This window comes from Aegilops tauschii, chromosome 2 (genome assembly GCF_002575655.3).
Source record: "Aegilops tauschii subsp. strangulata cultivar AL8/78 chromosome 2, Aet v6.0, whole genome shotgun sequence".
NCBI classification, from domain to species: domain Eukaryota; kingdom Viridiplantae; phylum Streptophyta; class Magnoliopsida; order Poales; family Poaceae; genus Aegilops; species Aegilops tauschii.
Window position 1 is genome coordinate 455,899,914 of NC_053036.3, and position 23,734 is coordinate 455,923,647.

Sequence of the window (23,734 nt, forward strand, 5' to 3'; positions counted from 1 at the left end):
ATGAGCTCTACATGTGTTTTGAAGTATGCCATGCCATCTTTCCAGTGGTATAGTCCATGTATTTTTGTGATCTTTGTGGTGACTAGCACAAGCATGCAAAGTAGGCCCCGTAATATTTCTGTTTTCAGGGACTTGGTGATTTCTCTAAGTTTTTGTCTGCTGTAATTTTGTTGCCATATAAACTTGATGCTAGAGAGAGATCCATGCATATTTTGGAGATGTTCAGTAAGGATGTTTTGTAGCTATAGTTGTAATTGATCCATTACTGCAATTGTTTGCAATTTTAGGGTATCATAGCATGACTCAATCTTGTTCTACTTTTGCTATAAAATATTTCTGACAGATTCTTAACATGACATGCATTTTTGCCAAGCTTATTGTAGTTTATCCATACATGCTATGCAATTGTTCTTGCCATGGATAGCTTAATAAACATGCCGTCTTGCTGTAGGTATGCTTGGTTTGTCATGCATTGCTCTGTAGTGAGTGCCTCAAGCTCACAAAGAGGCCTACATATTAATATTTCTGCCATGCTCTGTTTTCTGCTAAGTCTGAAACCTGATAACGAAACTTGCTATGTTTACATGCTTGCCATCATATCTTCTGGTCCTTTTTGGCTTATGGTCAGTAAGGGACTTTTGTCATGTGCATTTAGTATAACACTACTATGCCTTGTTTTGCAATGTTAAGTTCCTGTAGCATGTTGATTTCGTGCTCTGAACATTGCTACCTGATGCTGATTTCTGCCATGTCCAGTTTTTCACCAAGTCTGTGAACCTGTAATCTTTTGCACTTTTTGCCATGCTTGTTTGAGCTTGATATGTTGTGAACTAGCCGTAACTCAGTGTTCATCTTTTGTCAAGCATCTCCTGTGGATTACTCCCATGTGCTTTGTTGCTATGTTGGGGTGCTGTAGCATTGTTACTTGTTGTATTTTAAGTGCTATCTTGCTGTTTATCGCAGATTAGTGTCATTCTTGTTTTGCTTGCCATTTGCAATCCGTGCATCCGATTCCGGTGATCTTTATATCGATTTCGACCGAAATCATCTCATCTTTCCAGTGGCATGCTTGGTTTGCCAAGTTACTGTCATGTTCATCTTTTCCCTTCCGGAGCACGCATATGCATCGCATATCATATCTTGCATATCATACGTGTCTTGCATCATGTTGTTTGTGCATTTCTCGTTGTTGATTGTGGTTCCGTTTGCTTGTGTTCTTGTCTTGGGTAGAGCCAGGAGACGAGTTCGTGAACGAGGAACCTGTCGAGTACGCTTACGAGGATCAAGCTTTCGACAACTCTGAGAATCTTGCAGGCAAGATGACCACCCCTCGAAATCACTTCTATCTTTGCTTTGCTAGTTGTCCGTTCTATTGCCATGCTCGCTACCTATCACTTGCTATATCATGTCTCCTATTTTAGCCATGTCAGCCCTAACCATCCTTTCCTAGCAAACCGTTGTTTGGCTATGTTACCGCTTTTGCTCAGCCCCTCTTATAGCGTTGCTAGTTGCAGGTGAAGTTGAAGTTTGTTCCATGTCGGAACATGGACATGTTGGGATATCACAATATCTCTTATTTAATTAATGCATCTATATATTTTGGTAAAGGGTGGAAGGCTCGGCCTTATGCCTGGTGTTTTGTTCCACTCTTGCCGCACTAGTTACTGTTAAACCGGGATTATGTTCCTTGAGTTTGCGTTCCTTACACGGTCGGGTGATTTATGGGACCCCCTTGACAGTTCGCCTTGAATAAAACTCCTCCAGCAAGGCCCAACCTTGGTTTTACCATTTGCGACCTATACCTTTTCCCCCGGGTTTTCTAGAGCCCGAGGGTCATCTTTATTTTAAACCCCCGGGCCAGTGCTCCTCTGAGTATTGGTCCAAACTGTCAGTCGCCGGTGGCCACCAGGGGCAACTCTGGTCTGGCCTATCGGAAGCTTGGACAATCCGGTGTGCCCTGAGAACGAGATATGTGCAGCTCCTATCGGGATTTGTCGGCACATTCGGGAGGCTTTGCTGGTCTTGTTTTACCATTGTCGAGATGTCTTGTAAACCGGGATTCCGAGACTGATCGGGTCTTTCCGGAAGAAGGTTTATCCTTCGTTGACCGTGAGAGCTTATGATGGGCTAAGTTGGGACACCCCTGCAGGGTATTATCTTTCGAAAGCCGTGCCCGCGGTTATGTGGCAGATGGGAATTTGTTAATGTCCGGTTGTAGATAACTTGTCACTCGACCCAATTAAAATACACCAAGTGCGTGTGTAGCCGTGATGGTCTCTTCTCGGCGGAGTCCGGGAAGTGAACACGGTCTGTGTTATGTATGACGTAAGTAGGTGTTCAGGACCTCTTCTTGGTCATGGCTAGATGACGTCCGCTCCATTGCTTCTCTTCTCGCTCTCTTTTGCGCAAGTTAGCCACCATATATGCTTTTGCCGCTGCAGCTCCACCTCTTTGCACCATTTCCCCCTTTAAGCTTAAATGGTCTTGATCTCGCGGGTGTGAGATTGCTGAGTCCCCGTGACTCACAGATACTTCCAAAACCAGTTGCAGGTGCCGACGATGCCAGTGCAGATGATGGCGTCGATCTCAAGTGGGAGTTCGACGAGGAACGTGGTCGTTATTATGTGTCTTTTCCTGATGATCAGTAGTGGAGCCCAGTTGGGACGATCGGGGATCTAGCATTTGGGGTTGTCTTATTTTCATCTGGATTTTGACCGTAGTCAGTCTATATGATTGTATTTTGGATGATGTATGAATGATATTTATGTATTGTGTGAAGTGGCGATTGTAAGCCAACTCTTTATCCCATTCTTGTTCATTACATGGGATTGTGTGAAGATGACCCTTCTTGCGACAAAACCACTATGCGGTTATGCCTCTAAGTCGTGCCTCGACACGTGGGAGATATAGCCGCATCGTGGGCGTTACAAGTTGGTAATCAGAGCCATCCCCGACTTAGGAGCCCCCTGCTTGATCGAATCGCTGACGTTGTTGAGTCTAGAAAAAAAGTTTTGAGTTTTAGGATTATATATATCGGAGAGTAGGATTCTTTTTACTCCTCAGTCCCTTCGTCGCTCTGGTGAGGTCTCCTGACGTAGAAGTTTTGACTATTCTCTCCTCAAATTTCACTAAAAATTTTTTTAGGATCACGCGGGTATCTTGGAATCGTTCCGATCGATTTGTGACGAGAACATTGTTCTTGGTGCCTCCTGTCATTTAGGGGTTGTGGCAGTGTCCCGGGGAGTTGAGCTCCGAGGTGTTGTCGTCACAATTTTATCGTTGCAGTTCTGGAATACCTGAGTTTCGCCGACATCGAAATCTCTTTTATGCAGTTGTTGGTGAGATCACCTCGACGCCACCCAGTACTGGGGCGGGAGTTCGGGAGTATTGCCATAACTAGTATAACGGATGTTTTTCGAAGGTTGAGGTAAACGATTTCCGAAGGTTTCTTGGTTATGTGTTGACGGATGGATACAGCTGGATCTAGGGATTGCTAGTTTGGGTGATATATATTTTGTGTCCCCTGTATCCCCTACACCAGATTGCATAACCAGAAAGTTTCGGGAGTTTATAAGTGGGAATTCTAGTAGCCTTAGGATATCTTTCCGACAGACGCATGATATGAGATTGGGGTTCGACGTCTAGTGGTCCGCCTGTATACGGTTGATTTTACAGTGGTCTCGTTGTGTCTTAAAGAGTCCATGGCTTTGCCGACTCGGGGACGCTTCGTATGTCATGTGCACAGCCTTGTACATGATGGTGCTGTACGATTGAGCCCGTGTGGGCCCCACGACGAAAACTTCGGACGAAATTTCTATCATATGTTTGTTCCGGCTTATTCTGCAAGCCAATACTTTGTTTTATTTTGTGTTTTGGTATTCGAGTTGCTTCGAATTCAGATGTTCATTCCATATCTTTTTCAAGTGGCTTCTCAACTTATGGAAGTGTGATGGTTTACTACGGAAGTCATTCGTTCATCTTCGTTCGAATGTTTATTGTGAAGACTATATGTTGCAATTTCTATCCGTTGATTCTACTTATCTTTTGTCTATCAAGATGCTAACGGATGTCACCCTCTTCAGGATGGCTCCGCCAACGCGTCAGAATCCGGATCGAAATGAAGGGAGTCAAGCGATCCCTCCGCCACCACCTCCACCTCCAGAATTGTCTCCTTGCACGGCATTCCATAATTGATTTCTTCAGATCGTGGAAGCATCTTCACCTCTATGTTCTGGGACTCCTTCCAAAAGGCCATGGGCACAAACATTCGCTTCAGCACAGCTTTCCACCCTCAAACTAGTGGCCAAGTCGAGCGAGTCAATCAAATTCTTGAAGATATGCTCAGGGCTTGTGTCATTTCCTTTGGCATGAGATGGGAAGATTGTCTTCCTTATGCTGAATTCTCCTACAACAACAGCTTCCAAGCGAGTTCGGGCAAGGCCCCATTCGAGATTCTCTATGGCAGAAAGTGCCGTACCCCTCTTAATTGGTCAGAGACTGGTGAACGCCAACTTCTTGGCAATGACTTAATCACTGAAGCTGAAGAGATGTGTAAAGTCATCCGTGATAATCTCAAAGCCGCGCAATCGCGTCAGAAGAGTTACTATGATAGTAAGCATCGTGATTTGGCTTTCGAGATCGGAGGACCATGTCTACCTCCGCGTCTCTCCAATGAAAGGCACCCGTCGCTTCGGTATCAAAGGGAAGCTTGCCCCTAGATACGTGGGTCCTTTCAAGATCATTGGCAAAAGAGGCGACCTCGCCTATCAACTTGAGCTTCCTTCCAACTTCGCAAACGTGCACGATGTGTTCCACATGTCACAGCTCCGCAAGTGCTTCAAGACGCCTGAGCGCACTATCGACTTCGAAGAGATTGACCTCCAAGAAGATTTGTCTTATCATGAGCACCCAGTTGCTATTCTTGAAGAAACTGAGCGCAAGACTCGCAACAAGTCTATCAAATTCCTGAAAGTGAAGTGGTCGCACCATTCCGACCGGGAAGCCACCTGGGAACGCGAGGACCATCTCCGTTCCGAATATCCGGAGTTCTTTCAGTCCTAGATCTCGGGACGAGATCCTCTCGTAGTGGTGGAGTGTTGTAACACCCCGCATGTAACTTGCCATATTTGTAACTCCGACTCTTGCCATTTCCGTTAATGTGATATGTTTTTCCCTCCGTTTTTGGGTTTTGTCTTTCGTTTGGTATTTTGTCATGTCATGCATTTTCATATCATGTCATCATGTGCATTGCATTCGCATACGTGTTCGTCTGATGCATCCGAGCATTTTCCCCGTTGTCCGTTTTGCAATCCGGCGCTCCTATCTCCTCCGGTGCACCCTTCTTGTCTTCTTTCGTGTGCGTGTGTCAAACTTTCTCGGAATGGACCAAGGCTTGTCATGTGGTCTTAATATACCACCCGAAGACTACCGGTCAAGTTTCGTTCCATTCGGAGGTCGTTTGGTACTCCAACGGTTAACCGGGCCTCCGCAATGTCCATTTGAGTATCCAGCAAAAAAACCCCTCCAAAACCAGCCCAAAGCCCACCAAACTCTCTTCCATGCTCTAGGTCGTTCGATCACGATCGTGTGGGCGAAAACCGCACCTCATTTGGAGTCTCCTAGCTCCCTCTACCTATTTATATGTGGGCATCCCGAAAACGAAATCGCAGTCTCCCGTAACCCTAAATCGCCTCTCCGCGGGCGGACGTGTCCAGCCGCCGCCGGACAAATCGCGCCGCCGCTCCCGGCCAGTGGCATCGCGCCACGTCACCCCCGCCGCCGTCTCCACCGCGCCAGGCCCGCCGGGCCCGGATTGGGCCCGCGGGGCCCATCTCCGCCGCCGCGCGCCCGTGAGCGCGCCCTCGCCTCCCGCCGCCGGTAGCTCGCTGTGACTCCGCCGCCCATCCTCGCTGCCGCGCCCGCCCGCCGGCCGGCCAGCCGCCTCCGCCGCCGCGCCGTCACCACCGCCTCCTCCGGCGCCGCCCCCGCCGGCGGCCCCCTCCTCCGGCGCCGCCGCCTCGCCACCGGCCTCCGGCCCCTCGCCCGCCGGCCCCCTCTCCTCCTCCGGCCCGAGCCGGCGAGCTCGAGCTCCCGTTGACCGCGATCCAGATCTGGTCAAAGGTTGACCCGAAACCCCCCTCCGTTTTGCTAAGTCTGATAATTTTCTCAGCATATGTTTCTGTTTCCGATGCGATAACTTTGTGTATGTAGCTCCGATTCGCGCGTTTAATATGTCAAATTGTTCGTATCGTGATGCTCTTCATTTTGTTCAATTGCACCATTTTCATTAGAGGTCAGCTTGATGCCCAAATCTTCGTTGGAAGAGGGCTAGTTGTTGTTAATCTCTGGTTCTTATCAGGACTTGGAGATTTGTCATTTTTGTATCATTTATTCTGTGCATCTTTTGAGCATGAGCTCTACATGTGTTTTGAAGTATGCCATGCCATCTTTCCAGTGGTATAGTCCATGTATTTTTGTGATCTTTGTGGTGACTAGCACAAGCATGCAAAGTAGGCCCCGTAATATTTCTGTTTTCAGGGACTTGGTGATTTCTCTAAGTTTTTGTCTGCTGTAATTTTGTTGCCATATAAACTTGATGCTAGAGAGAGATCCATGCATATTTTGGAGATGTTCAGTAAGGATGTTTTGTAGCTATAGTTGTAATTGATCCATTACTGCAATTGTTTGCAATTTTAGGGTATCATAGCATGACTCAATCTTGTTCTACTTTTGCTATAAAATATTTCTGACAGATTCTTAACATGACATGCATTTTTGCCAAGCTTATTGTAGTTTATCCATACATGCTATGCAATTGTTCTTGCCATGGATAGCTTAATAAACATGCCATCTTGTTGTAGGTATGCTTGGTTTGTCATGCATTGCTCTGTAGTGAGTGCCTCAAGCTCACAAAGAGGCCTACATATTAATATTTCTGCCATGCTCTGTTTTCTGCTAAGTCTGAAACCTGATAACGAAACTTGCTATGTTTACATGCTTGCCATCATATCTTCTGGTCCTTTTTGGCTTATGGTCAGTAAGGGACTTTTGTCATGTGCATTTAGTAGAACACTACTATGCCTTGTTTTGCAATGTTAAGTTCCTGTAGCATGTTGATTTCGTGCTCTGAACATTGCTACCTGATGCTGATTTCTGCCATGTCCAGTTTTTCACCAAGTCTGTGAACCTGTAATCTTTTGCACTTTTTGCCATGCTTGTTTGAGCTTGATATGTTGTGAACTAGCCGTAACTCAGTGTTCATCTTTTGTCAAGCATCTCCTGTAGATTACTTACATGTGCTTTTTTGCTATGTTGGGGTGCTGTAGCATTGTTACTTGTTGTATTTTAAGTGCTATCTTGCTGTTTATCGCAGATTAGTGTCATTCTTGTTTTGCTTGCCATTTGCAATCCGTGCATCCGATTCCGGTGATCTTTATATCGATTTCGACCGAAATCATCTCATCTTTCCAGTGGCATGCTTGGTTTGCCAAGTTACTGTCATGTTCATCTTTTCCCTTCCGGAGCACGCATATGCATCGCATATCATATCTTGCATATCATACATGTCTTGCATCATGTTGTTTGTGCATTTCTCGTTGTTGATTGTGGTTCCGTTTGCTTGTGTTCTTGTCTTGGGTAGAGCCAGGAGACGAGTTCGTGAACGAGGAACCTGTCGAGTACGCTTACGAGGATCAAGCTTTCGACAACTCTGAGAATCTTGCAGGCAAGATGACCACCCCTCGAAATCACTTCTATCTTTGCTTTGCTAGTTGTCCGTTCTATTGCCATGCTCGCTACCTATCACTTGCTATATCATGTCTCCTATTTTAGCCATGTCAGCCCTAACCATCCTTTCCTAGCAAACCGTTGTTTGGCTATGTTACCGCTTTTGCTCAGCCCCTCTTATAGCGTTGCTAGTTGCAGGTGAAGTTGAAGTTTGTTCCATGTCGGAACATGGACATGTTGGGATATCACAATATCTCTTATTTAATTAATGCATCTATATATTTTGGTAAAGGGTGGAAGGCTCGGCCTTATGCCTGGTGTTTTGTTCCACTCTTGCCGCACTAGTTACTGTTAAACCGGGATTATTTTCCTTGAGTTTGCGTTCCTTACACGGTCGGGTGATTTATGGGACCCCCTTGACAGTTCGCCTTGAATAAAACTCCTCCAGCAAGGCCCAACCTTGGTTTTACCATTTGCGACCTATACCTTTTCCCCCGGGTTTTCTAGAGCCCGAGGGTCATCTTTATTTTAAACCCCCGGGCCAGTGCTCCTCTGAGTATTGGTCCAAACTGTCAGTCGCCGGTGGCCACCAGGGGCAACTCTGGTCTGGCCTATCGGAAGCTTGGACAATCCGGTGTGCCCTGAGAACGAGATATGTGCAGCTCCTATCGGGATTTGTCGGCACATTCGGGAGGCTTTGCTGGTCTTGTTTTACCATTGTCGAGATGTCTTGTAAACCGGGATTCCGAGACTGATCGGGTCTTTCCGGAAGAAGGTTTATCCTTCGTTGACCGTGAGAGCTTATGATGGGCTAAGTTGGGACACCCCTGCAGGGTATTATCTTTCGAAAGCCGTGCCCGCGGTTATGTGGCAGATGGGAATTTGTTAATGTCCGGTTGTAGATAACTTGTCACTCGACCCAATTAAAATACACCAAGTGCGTGTGTAGCCGTGATGGTCTCTTCTCGGCGGAGTCCGGGAAGTGAACACGGTCTGTGTTATGTATGACGTAAGTAGGTGTTCAGGACCTCTTCTTGGTCATGGCTAGATGACGTCCGCTCCATTGCTTCTCTTCTCGCTCTCTTTTGCGCAAGTTAGCCACCATATATGCTTTTGCCGCTGCAGCTCCACCTCTTTGCACCATTTCCCCCTTTAAGCTTAAATGGTCTTGATCTCGCGGGTGTGAGATTGCTGAGTCCCCGTGACTCACAGATACTTCCAAAACCAGTTGCAGGTGCCGACGATGCCAGTGCAGATGATGGCGTCGATCTCAAGTGGGAGTTCGACGAGGAACGTGGTCGTTATTATGTGTCTTTTCCTGATGATCAGTAGTGGAGCCCAGTTGGGACGATCGGGGATCTAGCATTTGGGGTTGTCTTATTTTCATCTGGATTTTGACCGTAGTCAGTCTATATGATTGTATTTTGGATGATGTATGAATGATATTTATGTATTGTGTGAAGTGGCGATTGTAAGCCAACTCTTTATCCCATTCTTGTTCATTACATGGGATTGTGTGAAGATGACCCTTCTTGCGACAAAACCACTATGCGGTTATGCCTCTAAGTCGTGCCTCGACACGTGGGAGATATAGCCGCATCGTGGGCGTTACAAGTTGGTAATCAGAGCCATCCCCGACTTAGGAGCCCCCTGCTTGATCGAATCGCTGACGTTGTTGAGTCTAGAAAAAAAGTTTTGAGTTTTAGGATTATATATATCGGAGAGTAGGATTCTTTTTACTCCTCAGTCCCACAGTGCAGCACCGGACACCTTTAGAGATTCGGCAAAAACATTCTCGGATATTGCTATATATGCATCGGTTTCAAATTGTGTCTTCGGTCAATAGTTGGGTTGCCCTGCTCCTGTGCTTGACTCCTATGTTCCGATTTGTTCGGCTAGGTGTGCAAAGGGAGAACCTCTGCGAGTGTGCTTCCAGCTCGCATGGTTAAGCACCTCAGTGGAGAAAGCCGAAAACTGACTGTCACAATAAGCGCAAACTGGTCAGCGATCCGATGACCGTGTTAAATGATGGGCCATTCATAACATTGGCCGAAGTGTTTACGACTTGACCTCTTGTGTCGCCGAACACTAACCGGGGGCTCGTAGCTAGCTTCCCCAGTTTAAAGCTCCTATGACTAAGTGAAAGTTATAAAGCCAAGATATCTGATTGCCTCGTTTCCGCTAAACCGCCTCCGAGCACCGAGACGTCGGCTAAGGGTTGTCTTGTTATTGCGGAAACACCCTGCGTAGCATCAACAAAGGGATAGAAGCCGACGATGGGCCACTTTCAACTGATAAACGGTCGCAAGGGAGTCAAAATAAGTATATATCATCAGCATTTGTATTCATTATACAAGCGTTGCCTTCCGTAATTATCGTTATAAAGCCATAAATATGCATCAATTTGACTTAAGACTTTGGCCAAGCTGGGTTGCCTGGCTCCTGTGCTTACCCGTACGTTCCCGATTGTTCGGCTAGGCGGTAAAGGGAGCACCTCTGTGATTGTTACTACCGGGTCATCCGAGTTAGGACCTCAGACTGGGTGAAGCCGAAAGCTGGCAATCTTAAAGGATCACATTGGTCGGCAATGACGGAAGTGAAAATTTTGGTTCATTAATACCATAGAATTCGGGAACTTCCCCTGAACTAAATCCTCAATATTTTCCTCCCACATTGATCGGAGCTGAGATTTCATGATCATGCTTAGCATGACAACCCAAAGAAAGGAACCGATAGTGGGACTATTTTCTTTGGAAGATGTTTCTTACGTTAAAAGTAATATAGCATATCTCTCCGTGTACCTTTGTTTATAAAACCGTATGGCCGGATTGCCTTGTTTGCCATAAATCTTTGCCCTCATAAAGGCTTTATAAAGTAGGACAAACACTCCTCGGTTGCTGGCCGAGGAGGTTGAAGCTGATGGTCGGCCAACAAAGTTTCGTATAATGTGGATCCGAGCATTCATGATGTAGAGTACTTGGATACATAGAATCCTTACACATAATTTGTGATTTTACTACGGATATTGATCCTTAATTCGTCCACCCGTGCCCACATTAAGGCTTGGGGGCTACTGGGCTTCGTGCTTATCATTTACAAATATTAAAGGGGTACATCGATCCCCTGAGCTGGTGTTGCCAACCGACCAGTGTCTCAGGGGCTACTGCATTGCCTATCCAATGCAGAAAATTTAAAGTGCAATATAGTTTTCGAGGAGATTATTATCCTCAGGTTGGTCGGCCGCACCCAACCTGAGTCTCGAGGACTTCGCACACCGCGTTTTTATTCCTAAGTATGCTGCCGAGCTGGGAATTGATCCTCAGGCTAATTTTACGAATCGACCTGAGTCTCAGGGCTACTAGGGTCAACGGTTTGATTTTTTTTCTTCAGGTGCATCCCGGATATTAGGCCAACATGCACCTTGAGGGTTACTGATATACATATACTGGCTATACATCTCGTCAGAGATTACATTGCACAATTCGGAATTAAATTCATAAAAATCAGCCCACGGCCAAGGTGGTGCACCACCTCAGAAGCTGTCCGGCATAAAGCTCGGGTGCCAGTGGCTGGCTCCATAGAGTGCATTTCCGGCATTAAGCTCAGCTAAACTCCTTCAACTTTTTCGAACCAAGGTGATCTATGACACCTCGGATATAATCCGGCGTTGGAGCTCGGATATAGTCCGGCGTTGGAGCTTGGACACAGTCCGGCGCTGGAGCTCGGATACATTCCAGCGTTGGAGCTCGGAAGCAGTCCGGTGTTGGTGCTCGGTTGCAAAAGACACCTCGAATGCAGTCCGGCGTTGGAGCTCGGACGGGAGAGGACTCCGCCGCATGGGAAACACTTCAAACCCGAGGTGTGGCATAAAAATAACAAGGCATTGATAAAGGCCGAGAACTTAAAGGGGCTCCTCGGATACCCGACGTGTAAACTCTTCGGATTTACTTTGGCGATTCTCAAGATCGAAGATGAGCAGAGTTGTTGAACCAGTTTTCAAGACCGACGATCCAAGATGAAGAACAGTTCGGAAGAATCGAGGAGCGTCCCCAACTTGAAGACCGGTTCAAGGGGCTACTGATGGTGTCCTGGACTAGGCTGTACTCACCACGTCATCCCCCGATCAGTTAGATTGGGCCGAGGACCCCCATGGCCGTATATTCATGGGCCAGTTCGAACAGTTGCCGCATACAAGGAAGATTCCACAAGACTTGGTGATCAAGACAAGGACTCCTCCCCATCGGCGTATTCGGCTAGGACTCTTGTTATCCTAGGCCTCTGGTGCATTATATAAACCAGGGCCAGGCTAGTCGATAGATCATTACAACAGTCATAATCTCATAGGCTAGACTTCTATGGTTTAGCCATTATGATCTCGTGGTAGATCAACTCTTGTAACCCTATATTCATCAAGATCAATCAAGCAGGAAGTAGGGTATTACCTCGATAGAGAGGGCCCAAACCTGGGTAAACATCGTGTCCCCTGTCTCCTGTTACCCATCGATCCATGACACACAGCTTGGGACCCCCTACCCGAGATCCTCCGGGTTTGACACCGACAGGGGGCGCCTGAGGCTGAGGCGGCGTATGGAGCACGGTCGTGGCCGGGTTGTCTACGTCGGATCTGGCGGAGAGGGCCGATGAGGGTGAAGAGGAGGCCCCCTTACAGACATCGTCGACCTTGGCTTGGGTGAGCCTGATCTGCTTGTAGAGACTTTTGAGCTCGTGGGAGACCTGGCTATTGAAGGCGGTCTGAAGTTCCACCCGTTTCTCTGCCTCCAATTTCTCCTCGTCGAAGCGTGCTAGGAGCTTCTCCATGAGGGCTGAAAGGTTTGCCGATTGCTCCCCCATGGCGGCAAGGAGTTGTCGCGTCTGAACCGAAGGCTTGGAAGGCGCCGTTGCTCCCTCCCCGAGCAGATCGAACCCCATGTAGGATTTTGAGCGACCTCACCAGAGTGAAATCGCACCTATGACGGTGGATGTTACCGATCTGCCAAGAGAGTATGGGTGCAGCGACTCGGATTGGCAGGGAAGAAAAAATTTGGTGGCTCTAGATACCAATTGTGACGACCGATGAACCCTAGTGGGATCGATCGCACAGGGGGAGAAGGGGAATCGGGTTAGGTGAGGAGAGCAGAGAGAGATATATGAAGACAGGGGAGAAGGGAAACCAGAGTTATCTCATTCCATATCGATCCAAGGATTATAGACTAGTTTATGTAGCTCACACACAGGCCACAGGTGGCCCAATAAACCCCACGGGCCTTGTTGAGGATATAACCATTAGAGTCACCCGCCCAGGAGGGGCCGGGTTATGTTGTAATGATCATTACGTGAAGCCCAGTACCAGGCTTGAAGATGGCGGATCAATAGTGGGCTTAAGACCCGGAGGCGGCTTAAGGCCCGTAGTTATAAACCGCCGTCATGGCAAGACTTGTAATGTAAGGCAAGAGTAGTTAAGAGTCCGAGCCGGATACTGTTATAAGCCGGCCGGGACTCTGAGAGCCGCGGGGCGTCAACCTCTCTATATAAAGGGACGACCCGGTGGCGGTTCAGGACGAGAGACAACAGATCGAGAACCGAGCATAGCAATTAAGCTCCCTGGTCATCGAAACCCTAAGTAATACCACCTCAACTGGACGTAGGCTTTTACCTTCACCGTAAGGGGCCGAACTAGTATAACCCTCGTGTTCCTTGTCCCGTTTAACCCCTTTAAGCTTCCTAGCTGCGATGGCTCCACGACTAAGTCCTTGCACGAGGACATCTTCCGTGACAATTCCACGACAGTTGGCGCCCACCGTGGGGCCAGCGCACGGTGGATTTGAGTTCTTGAAGGGCAGCTTTGAAGGGCTCAAGGGATACACTGTGGGCCGGATGACCAAGAGTCGTCGCGGCAAGCTCTACATCGACGATGCAAATTGGGGCCCCGACGCCGGCCCAATTGAGTACGGGTACCGGGTCCCCTTCGGCGGAATCCATGTATTTATTGGCAAGACTGGTGAGCCGGGCCCTGAGCCGGACCTCTGCGCCAATCTCGTCGAGACGGCTCAACGTGCATGACCCGCCCGGACTTTGCCTGCCTTGAAGCGTGCTTTCGTGGGATGCGTCCATGGATAGCTCTCTGAAGGATCTGGATCTGGTGATGAGACGGCCGCTCGCTCTGACGGCGAGTCATCCACAGAGGAGACCGATTCGTTATACTAACTTCAAGATGGCAGGCTCAGGGGTTGTTCTGATGGCGACAGTATTCCGAACCCCTTTGGGCCGCAGAGCCGGGTTGGAATCTTCATGGCTGGCGCACAACCTGTCCAGAACCCCGCCGCCGGGGCAGGAAGCCCTGTGGCCTCACCGGCTCAGGTGCTGATGGATCTCACAGACAAGATGACGGCCCTGTTAACCGCTACGGTCGCCCCAGCGGATCAAGCTCAGCATGACGCGGAGGTGGCACAGTTAAAGTTGGATCTAGCAAAAGCCAAGGAGGATTTGGCGGCGGAAGGGATCAGGATGGCTGCGGAGAGGGTGGCTCTCGACGCCCAGACTCAGCTGATTCAGGCACAGTCTCTCCGGCTCATGATGGATCAGAACGCGTCCAATGAGGTCATGAGAAGGAGGCGTCAAAAGGCCCAATCTCGACTCCCTCCGTTTTACGATCCTCGAAACCTCTTCAAAACGCCTGATGCAGGGCCCAGTAACCCGCCAAAGATCATGATGCCCGGGGCTGGAACGTCAATTCAGCCTCAAGTGATGGGGCCTCCCCGGGTGAACGCTGCCCCGCCTCAGTATGTGCCAATACCATCGGGTCATTATGCCAACCCGTTGGAAAACATGGTCGCCGCGACGGCGCGACTGGCGGCTCTCCCAATCGATGGCGACTCTCCAACGGCGGTTGAAACCCGCCGGGTTAAAGAACTCCTTCAGACGGCTCTGGCGCAGCAGGAGGCGTATTCTTATAGCCGGGACAGGATTCATTCAACCCCTCGTCCAGGCCGGAGCCCGAGTTATAGCAGACACATGGTCTCAGCGACCGGCTCAAGCAATGTCCGATGCCATGACTTGCCTCCTGGCCACGGCCCGGCTCATAACAGAGCCTTTCACGCGGTAGACCAAGACAGAGCACGGCAAGAGGCGGAGCAGGCGCCTCAGTTGACGGCTTACCAGCCACCCCTGGCTTATCCGACGGCTTCTATTGATGCGGGTATACCTACGAGGACTGGAGGTGTCCCTTGTCTGGTGCCGGCTCTCCGCAATGAACGTCTGCCCAAGGATTTCAAAGGGCCTAGGAAGGTGCCTAATTATATGGCTGATTTACAACCCGGAGCATGGATCGAGAGTTACGAGATGGCTATGGAGTTGCTGGAGGTCAGCGAAGCGGCAATGGCCAAGTACTTCACCATGATGTTAGATGGGACTGCCCGCACTTGGTTGAAAGGACTGCCACCGAACTCTATCGGGTCTTGGGCTAAACTAAAGGCCCGGTTCATCCAAAACTTCAAAGATACCTGTAGGCAGTCTATGTCAATTGTGGATTTGACTAACTATAAGCAGCAGGAGGGTGAGTCTACAACCCATTGGGTTCGCCGGGTCAAAGAGATAATACATTCATCTGATAAGATGGATGCCGGCTCTGCAGTCTTAATGTTAGAGCAGAATTATCGCTTTGCACCCCTGAAGATGAAGCTCGGGCGGCTCAAGCGCGATTGCAATGATATGGGTACGCTGATGGCGGCTCTGGTTAAGTACGCCGACTCTGATAGTACCAAGGATCCCGCGTCGGATGATGAAAGGACAGGGAAGGGAAAACGGAATGGCAATGGCAAGGGCCCCCAGCATAACCCGGCGAACCAGGGAGGTAACAAGCGTAAGGCTGATGGCAGTATGGAGTTTGTGGCCAACGCCAGTTCACAGGGTAACAACCACCGGCGCAAGGGGAGACCATCTCCCCGCGCCGGCGGGTCAGGCCCAACGCTTGAGCAGTTGTTGAATGAGCCTTGTCCAAGGCATGGCTCTAGGGAAAAGCCGGCCACTCATCTATGGAAGGACTGCGCAATCATGAAGGCCTTTAAAAATTCCAATGCTTTCAATGGCAACAGTGGCCCGGGCGGCGGCTCAGGCGTTGGCGGCTTTCATGGCCCGGGCGGCGGCTCAAATTCCAATTCTCAGAATGTTCAAGGGGGCTTTAATCAGCAGTCCGGCCAGGGTCATCAGCAACAGCAGGGGGGATACCAGACCAATCCAAAGCAGCTCAATGGTGGACAGTATCATGTGTTTACCACCAGTCTGTGCAAGCGAGATCAGAAGCTTCATAAAAGTGCTGTGAATGCTGTTGAGCCGGCGGTTCCACGCTATTTAAGATGGTCTGAGCAGCCTATTGTGTGGAGTAGGGAAGATCACCCTCCCCGGGTTGATAATCCGGGTCACCTGGCCTTGGTGGTGGCTCCTCAGGTGGGGGGATATAAATTCACTAAAGTGCTCATGGACGGAGGCAGCAGCATCAACATCCTCTACTATGAGACCTTCCGTCGTATGGGGTTGATTGATAAGAACCTCAGCCAGTCCAATACTATTTTCCATGGTGTGGTGCTTGGTAAGTCGGCATATCCAGTTGGTAAGATCGAGCTGGAAGTGGCTTTTGGAGATGAGTACAACTACAGGGCAGAAAAATTAACCTTTGATGTGGTTAAGATAAGAAGTCCGTATCATGCTTTATTTGGGCGGCCGGCTTACGCCAAGTTCATGGCACGGCCGTGTTACGTGTATTTGCAGCTCAAGATGCCGGGTCACAATGGGACCATTACGGTTCATGGCAGCCGAAAGATAGCCTTGGAGTGTGAGGAATGTGACGCGGCTTACGCTGAATCTGTTTGTGCGACAGAGGAGTTGAAGTTTTACAAGGACAATGTTGACCCGGCAGACATGACGTCCTTGAAAAAGCCGACCATGGAGCATGAGCCGGCAATGAAATTTAAGTCAGCTGATGAGACTAAACTTGTTGACTTTGTTCCAGGTGACTCATCTCAGCAGTTCAGCATCAGTGCCAATCTAGATCCGAAATAGGAAAGCGCGCTCATCGAGTTCATCCGTGAGAACAGGGACATTTTTGCATGGAAACCTTCTGACATGCCAGGTGTACCTAGAGAACTCGCTGAGCACACTCTCAATATTGATCCGAGATTTAAGCCGGTCAGGCAATTCCTTCGGCGGTTTAATGAGGAGAGGCGGAAAGCCATCGGTGAGGAGGTGGCCCGGCTCTTGGCGGCCAGGTTTATTGTTGAAGTTTTTCATCCAGAATGGTTAGCTAACCCGATGCTCGTGCTCAAGAAGAACGGCACCTGGCGGATGTGTGTGGACTACACGGATTTAAACAAAGCTTGTCCGACTGATCCTTTTGCTCTCCCCCGTATTGATCAAATTATTGATTCTACGGCGGGTTGTGAGCGTTTAAGTTTTTTGGACGCTTATTCTGGATACCATCAGATTAAAATGGCAGTTAAGGACCAGGAGAAGACGGCGTTCATCATTCCCTTTGGAGCCTTCTGTTATGTGTCTATGCCTTTTGGGCTCAAGAGTGCGCAGGCGACTTACCAGCGTTGTGTGCAGAATTGTCTTCATAACCAGATTGGGCGCAACGTTCACGCCTATGTGGATGATATCGTGGTTAAATCTAGGGAGAAGGAGACCCTGGTAGATGATCTTAGAGAAACCTTTGATAATCTCTGGGTTTACAAGATGATGCTTAACCCGGCCAAGTGTGTTTTTGGTGTTCCCGCAGGCAAGCTCTTGGGTTTTCTGGTTTCTCACAGAGGCATTGAAGCTAACCCAGAAAAGATCAAGGCAATCACCTCCCTGGCTAAGCCGGCGTGCATAAACGACGTCCAGCGTCTGGCGGGCCGCATCGCTGCTTTGAGCCGGTTTATAAGCCGTTTGGGTGAAAAGGCCATGCCACTGTACCAGTTGATGAAGAAAACAGATGACTTTATCTGGAATGATGCTGCTAATGCTGCTTTTGAGGATTTGAAGAGACAGCTGGCTGAGCCCCGAGTCCTTGCTGCTCCTATTGACAAGGAGCCTTTATTGCTGTATGTAGCCGCTAACACACGAGCCGTCAGTGTGGCTGTGGTGGTGGAGCGCAAGGAAGAGGGTAAGGAGTATCCGGTTCAGCGGCCGGTTTACTACGTCAGTGAAGTGCTCATTGAGTCCAAACAACGGTATCCACATTGGCAGAAGCTTGTTTACGGGGTATTCATGGCAAGCCGGAAGCTTAAGCATTATTTTCAGGGTCACCCTATGACTGTGGTTAGTTCTGCTCCCCTAGGAGATATCATCCAAAACAGAGAAGCCACAGGAAGAGTAGCTAAGTGGGCTATAGAGCTTGGGCCTCATGGTCTGAAATGCGTGCCACGCACTGCTATCAAATCTCAAGCATTGGTGGATTTCATCAACGATTGGACAGAGCTGCAGGTGCCTGAAGAGAAACCGGATAATACATACTGGACTATTCACTTCGACGGGTCTAGGCAATTGGAGGGCTCAGGGGCTGGAGTTGTATTAACTTCCCCTTGAGGTGACAAGTTTTGCTATGTGCTACGGTTGATGTTTCCCTGTACTAACAATGCGGCTGAGTACGAGGCCTTGCTCCATGGTCTTCGGATGGCTAAGGAGATGAGCTTGAGCCGGGTAAGGTGCTTTGGCGACTCAGATTTAGTGGCTCAACAAGTGTCAGGCAAGTGGGATTCTACGGACCCTCTCATGGCGGCTTATCGCCGCGAAGTTGATGCCATTGCTGGACACTTTCAGGGTTACCAAGTAGAGCACATCGATCGCAGGAAGAACGAGGCGGCTGATGCATTAAGCCGGCTGGGCTCTCAGCGAAAGCCGGTGCCGCCTAATACTTTCTTGGACATTTTGCATAACCCTATGTTAAGTTGCCTACAGAGGAAGACTTGGCTGTCCCTGACCCGGAGTCACAGTTGGTGGCGGCTCTCCACATTACCCCAGACTGGACAGTGCCATACTTGGCTTACATGACCCGGGGAGAATTGCCTGAGGATGAAACTTTGGCCAGACAAATAACCCGGCGGTCTAAGTCAATGATAATTATCAATGGCGAGCTGCATCGTCGTAGTGTCACTGGAGCTTTCCAGCGTTGTGTTTCCCCTGAGGAAGGTCAAGAAATTTTACGTGAGATTCATGAGGGGGATTGTGGCCATCATGCCGGCTCAAAATCCCTTGTGGCCAAGGCTTTTCGTCATGGTTTCTATTGGCTGACGGCTAATGCTGATGCAGAGGATTTGGTCAGTAAATGTGACGGTTGCCAGAGGTTCTCGCGACGGGCTCATATGCCGGCTCAAGAATTGAGGATGATTCCAATTACTTGGCCATTTGCGGTCTGGGGGCTTGATATGGTTGGGCCTTTTAAAAGGTCCAAGGATAAGAAGACCCACCTCTTGGTGGCGGTTGACAAGTTCACAAAGTGGGTTGAGGCAGAGCCAGTTAGCAAGTGTGACGCGGCCACAACGGTTCAGTTCATGAAAAGGGTGATATTTCGCTTTGGTTTTCCGCACAGCATTATAACTGACAATGGTACCAATCTGTCTAAAGGCGCCATGGAGGAGTTTTTTCAACGAGAGCATATTCGACTTGATGTTTCATCAGTGGCTCACCCTCAATCCAATGGTCAAGCTGAGAGAGCTAATCAGGAGATTTTGAAGGGCATCAAGCCCCGGCTTTTGGACCCTTTGCAACGGACGCCGGGTTGTTGGGTGGAGGAGTTACCCTCCGTGTTATGGAGCATCAATACTACTCCTAACAGGTCTATGGGTTACACGCCTTTCGTCATGGTTTATGGAGCGGAAGCAGTCCTCCCTAGCGACATCCGTCATGACTCGCCTCGAGTGGCGGCTTATGTTGAGGCGGATAATGAGCGGGCGCGCCAAGATGCTCTTGACTTGTCGGACGAACAGCGTGATGTGGCAGCAGCTCGTTCGGCGATTTACCAAGAAGACCTGCGCCGTGTTAAGTCCAGGGTCTTCCAGGAAGGTGATCTGGTGCTCCGGCTCATCCAAGATCAAACAGATGCACACAAGTTATCCCCGCCTTGGGAAGGGCCCTTTGTGGTCAGCAAGAACTTGCACAATGGGTCATACTACCTTATCGATGTCCGGGAGCACAAAGATTCACGTAAGTCGGAGGAAGAGACCCGTCGGCCGTGGAGCATAGCTCAGCTTCGGCCTTATTACACTTGAGCCGCCGGCTCTCATAATGTACATATTTCTATAGCCATGTATATATTATGATAAATAATAAAGCAGGACCTCTGTCCTTTTCTTCTCCAAAGGTAAATGTGTTATTTCCATTACAACATTACATGGTCACTTGGAGGTGGATCCGGCTTACGATCGTATTCGAATCTAGCCGTTAACAATATGATCACCTGGGGGCTTCCTGTTCAAACATAGGTCGTATTCGAACCAAAGAGAACATAGCTGTCGATACCCACTTGATTGGCAAATTGCCGAGCTCATTGGGGAGTTTTTCTTGATCATATTTGAATCATAGCTCAACCCCCTTTGGGAACCGACGTGGATCGTATTCGGATCAGCGTCGTTAAACAACTCTCAAGGTCATTTGGGGGCTTCCTGTTCAAACATAGGTCGTATTCGAACCAAATAGAACATAGCTGTCGGTACCCTCTTGATCGGGAACGCCAAAGCCACTGGAGCCTATATGATCGCATTCGAATCTTAGCTTAACCCCTTTGGGATGGTTCTCTGGTCGTATTCGAATCAGAAGCCCCTAAGTTTTGATCTTTTGGTTTGCAACAAGTTGTTTTGATCATATCAACATTGTGCAAGGGCGGTTCTTACTCCGCCGGCTTAACTTTGATTAACAATGTTGATAGCACACAATAAGCATTATCGATGCTGGTGAACTGGAGTTGAGTTCTCAACCTCATCATTTGGGTTACATAAACCGGAAGTATATTTGAAGTCCTGCAAGTATGCTATTATGGTTACCTCGAGGATATAATTGAGAGCCGGTATTTGATGACTTTGGTTCATATTCCGGGTTATATGTAAAATATATGCCTCTCAGTGCGGTAAGCCGCCCAGAGACTTGTGATTTGTTTTCTATGCAAGACACTTAAAGACAGCTCTTTAACTTAAGGAAAGTAGATGATCGAACATAACCCGGAGGAATATAAAGGAGCAGCTTCAACGGCGTTAAGTACTCTACACGTGCACGATGGCACGACAAAATTAAGTGTTTGTCCTACTCTATTACAGGACTCCCCGAGTCCAAAAGGTGAGGCATTGTTTTAAGGTGTAACCATGAGCCGCCTAAGAAATCAAGGTGCTTGTTGGGTTGAAGCTCCCGGCTCATCCCTCTCCGCTCCTCCGGCTGTTCCCATGACCTGGAAGGTTGATGATTTCCATTCAATGCCGCTCAAAGCTTTGAATTGAGCCTCATCATCAATTAACCCGGCTGGGTCAACTTCTGGGGTGAAGGTATGCTTACGAGTCGGCGGGATCAGGCTGACTGCTTCATAGCGTGGAGTTGGGATCCTCTGATTCTCCGCATCATAGCCCGGCTGATACTTGGTAAGATCTGTGTCATTTCCAATCAAGGTAGCCACCGGGCGCACGCTCTTCACACAGGCGGCGAAGTCTTTCTGGTCAAAGGGGGTACCGTCTTCCTTCAGGCCGGGGTATCCAAGAGCGATGTCGGCCGGGTCTAGCTCCGGGAGAAAAGCCTTGGCCCGGCTCAGAGCAGCTATAGCTCTGGCTCTAGCAGAAGCCCGTCTCAGCTCTTGGAAGCATTGAGGAAGAACGGCAAGCCGCCTGAGTACGTCTGTCAGGTGAGTCGGAACCTCATTAGACAGAGCCACAACGGCTAAAGCACGTTGTGACCCGGTGTAGAGTTGCTCCACCAAGGTGTAAACCGCCTTCAGCTTGGTCAGCACGTTCTGATTTAGATTGGAGCTTCTGGGACCTACATAATAACGTCAGGTGAGCTGATGGCAAGGATGGGACTTATGAGACATGAAGAATGTAAACTTGTTAAGAGCTTACAGAATAACTTACCGAAGATTGCGGAGACCATCAATGACACATGGTGTTTTAAGCCGGAGAGTTCGGCGGTTCTTTCAGTAAGGGCAGCCTCCGCTTGTTCAGCCCGGCTGAGCAAGGCAGTCTTCTCATCGGCCCAAGTTTTTCTTTCTGTTTCAAATATTTTCTTCAGTTTTTCTTGTGCAGCAACACTGAACTCAAACTTGGCATTGGCCTTCCGGGTCTCAGTTTCCTGAGTCTTCAGGTGGTTCTTCAGCTCAGAGATTTCCGATTCAAAGTTCTTACAGGCAGCGTGTACAAACTCTGGGTTACAGTTTGAGTGATTATCATGCAACATTAAAGTCCCAAGCACTTTGCAAGCAAAGACACTTGGCACTTGGGGCTAATGTATGCTGAACGATTCTATTTATAAGTGCTGGTTCATGAAGGTAAGCCGGAAGTTAAGTCTACAACATATTCTATCATAAGTAATAGACTTGGGGGCTAGCATGGTAAGGATGACTATGGAGTAAGCAAGAGAGTTGTACCTCGTATTTTTGCTGTATCTGCTTCACCATATCAATCTCCAGGTCCCGGCTGTTGTGTACTTGACCAATATAACCAGAAACAATGTCTCCAAGTTACCATAGTCAGTGATATCCAGTCTGGCCCTGCGGCGCTCCAGCAGTTCTTCTTTAGCAGAGCATCTGGCCAGCACAGTGGGTCTTCCCGGCTCAACATATTCGGTCCGGGTAATCACCACATCCGGGTCATCGGCCGGTTGAGCTGAGCTGGGGATCTCCGGGTTGTCAGAACTCTCCATGACTTGTTGTTCAGTTGGAGTGGTGGTTTCTGGAGCTGGTGCAGACGGCGGCTCAGAAGCAGAGGCGTTGGGTTCCGTCAAGACCGGTTCTTCGACCGGGTGACTTTTCTTTGCCCTCTTGCTGAGCTTTGCTTGTGCACTGAAAGTCAAAAGGTTAGTGCAAAAACATGAGTAAGATAAGCACAAAATAAGATGATCATCATTACCCGGGTGCAGTCTTGAAAGCCGGCAAGTTAGATTGCATGGAGTCCCCGGAGGAAGGTGAAGTTTCCTGATAGTTTGAATCAGAAGTATTGAGCGGTTGACGAGTGACGCCCGCCAAAGGATGAAAAGGATATAAGTTGGAGATAACCTCGGTCCGGCGCTTCCTTGATGCTTCGGGTAAGCCGGAGGAGAGGTCTGCATCCTTGCTGGCCCGGGTTTGCCTCCGGCTCTCATGAATCTGTTGCTTCAAAAGAAATTGAGGATCTTGATAAGCTAAAGGATGGGAAAATCTTACATTCCAGGTTACTCTTCGGACTTTCAGCCTTGGCAAGGGGTCCGAGTCGGAGGAAAGTATAGTTACCTCTTCAGTCACCGGGTTACTCGCTCCGGTGTCCTCCTGCTGATAATCAATATCAATAAGGTGGTTAAGAACAAACAAAAAACAAGAGAAGAGCGTAAGAATGAAGGGTTACCTCTAACTCGGAGGAGTCATCCAGCTGAAGCAGCTCTGAGGCGCTAGGCTTACTCCCCTTCTTGCGGGGAGCGGCTCTCCTGGCGGCTTTTTTAGCCTTCCTGCTTTTTTAGCAGCCTCATGGTCATACCTGACCTTCCAGAACTTATCATTAGCCTGAAAAATACAACAAAGGTTTCTTGAAGTTAAAGACGAAAACTGTTAAAATGAAAAGTAAAGTGCTCAGATTAGTAGCTTACCGCCGGAGCCGGGTTAGCTTTGCAGAATGGACTTAAGCCGGTCCTCCCGCAATCGGCTAAGATCTCGTTCAGAAGGGATTTGGTCATGTCATCAATGACGTCTTCAGGTAAGTCGTTGGGGTTGTGCCGAAGAGGATCATCCTTCCGGCCGGTGTAATCACACATTAAGCCGGGGCGGCGGCTTAGAGGGATCACCCGCCAAGCAATCCAGACTCGGACCAGATCA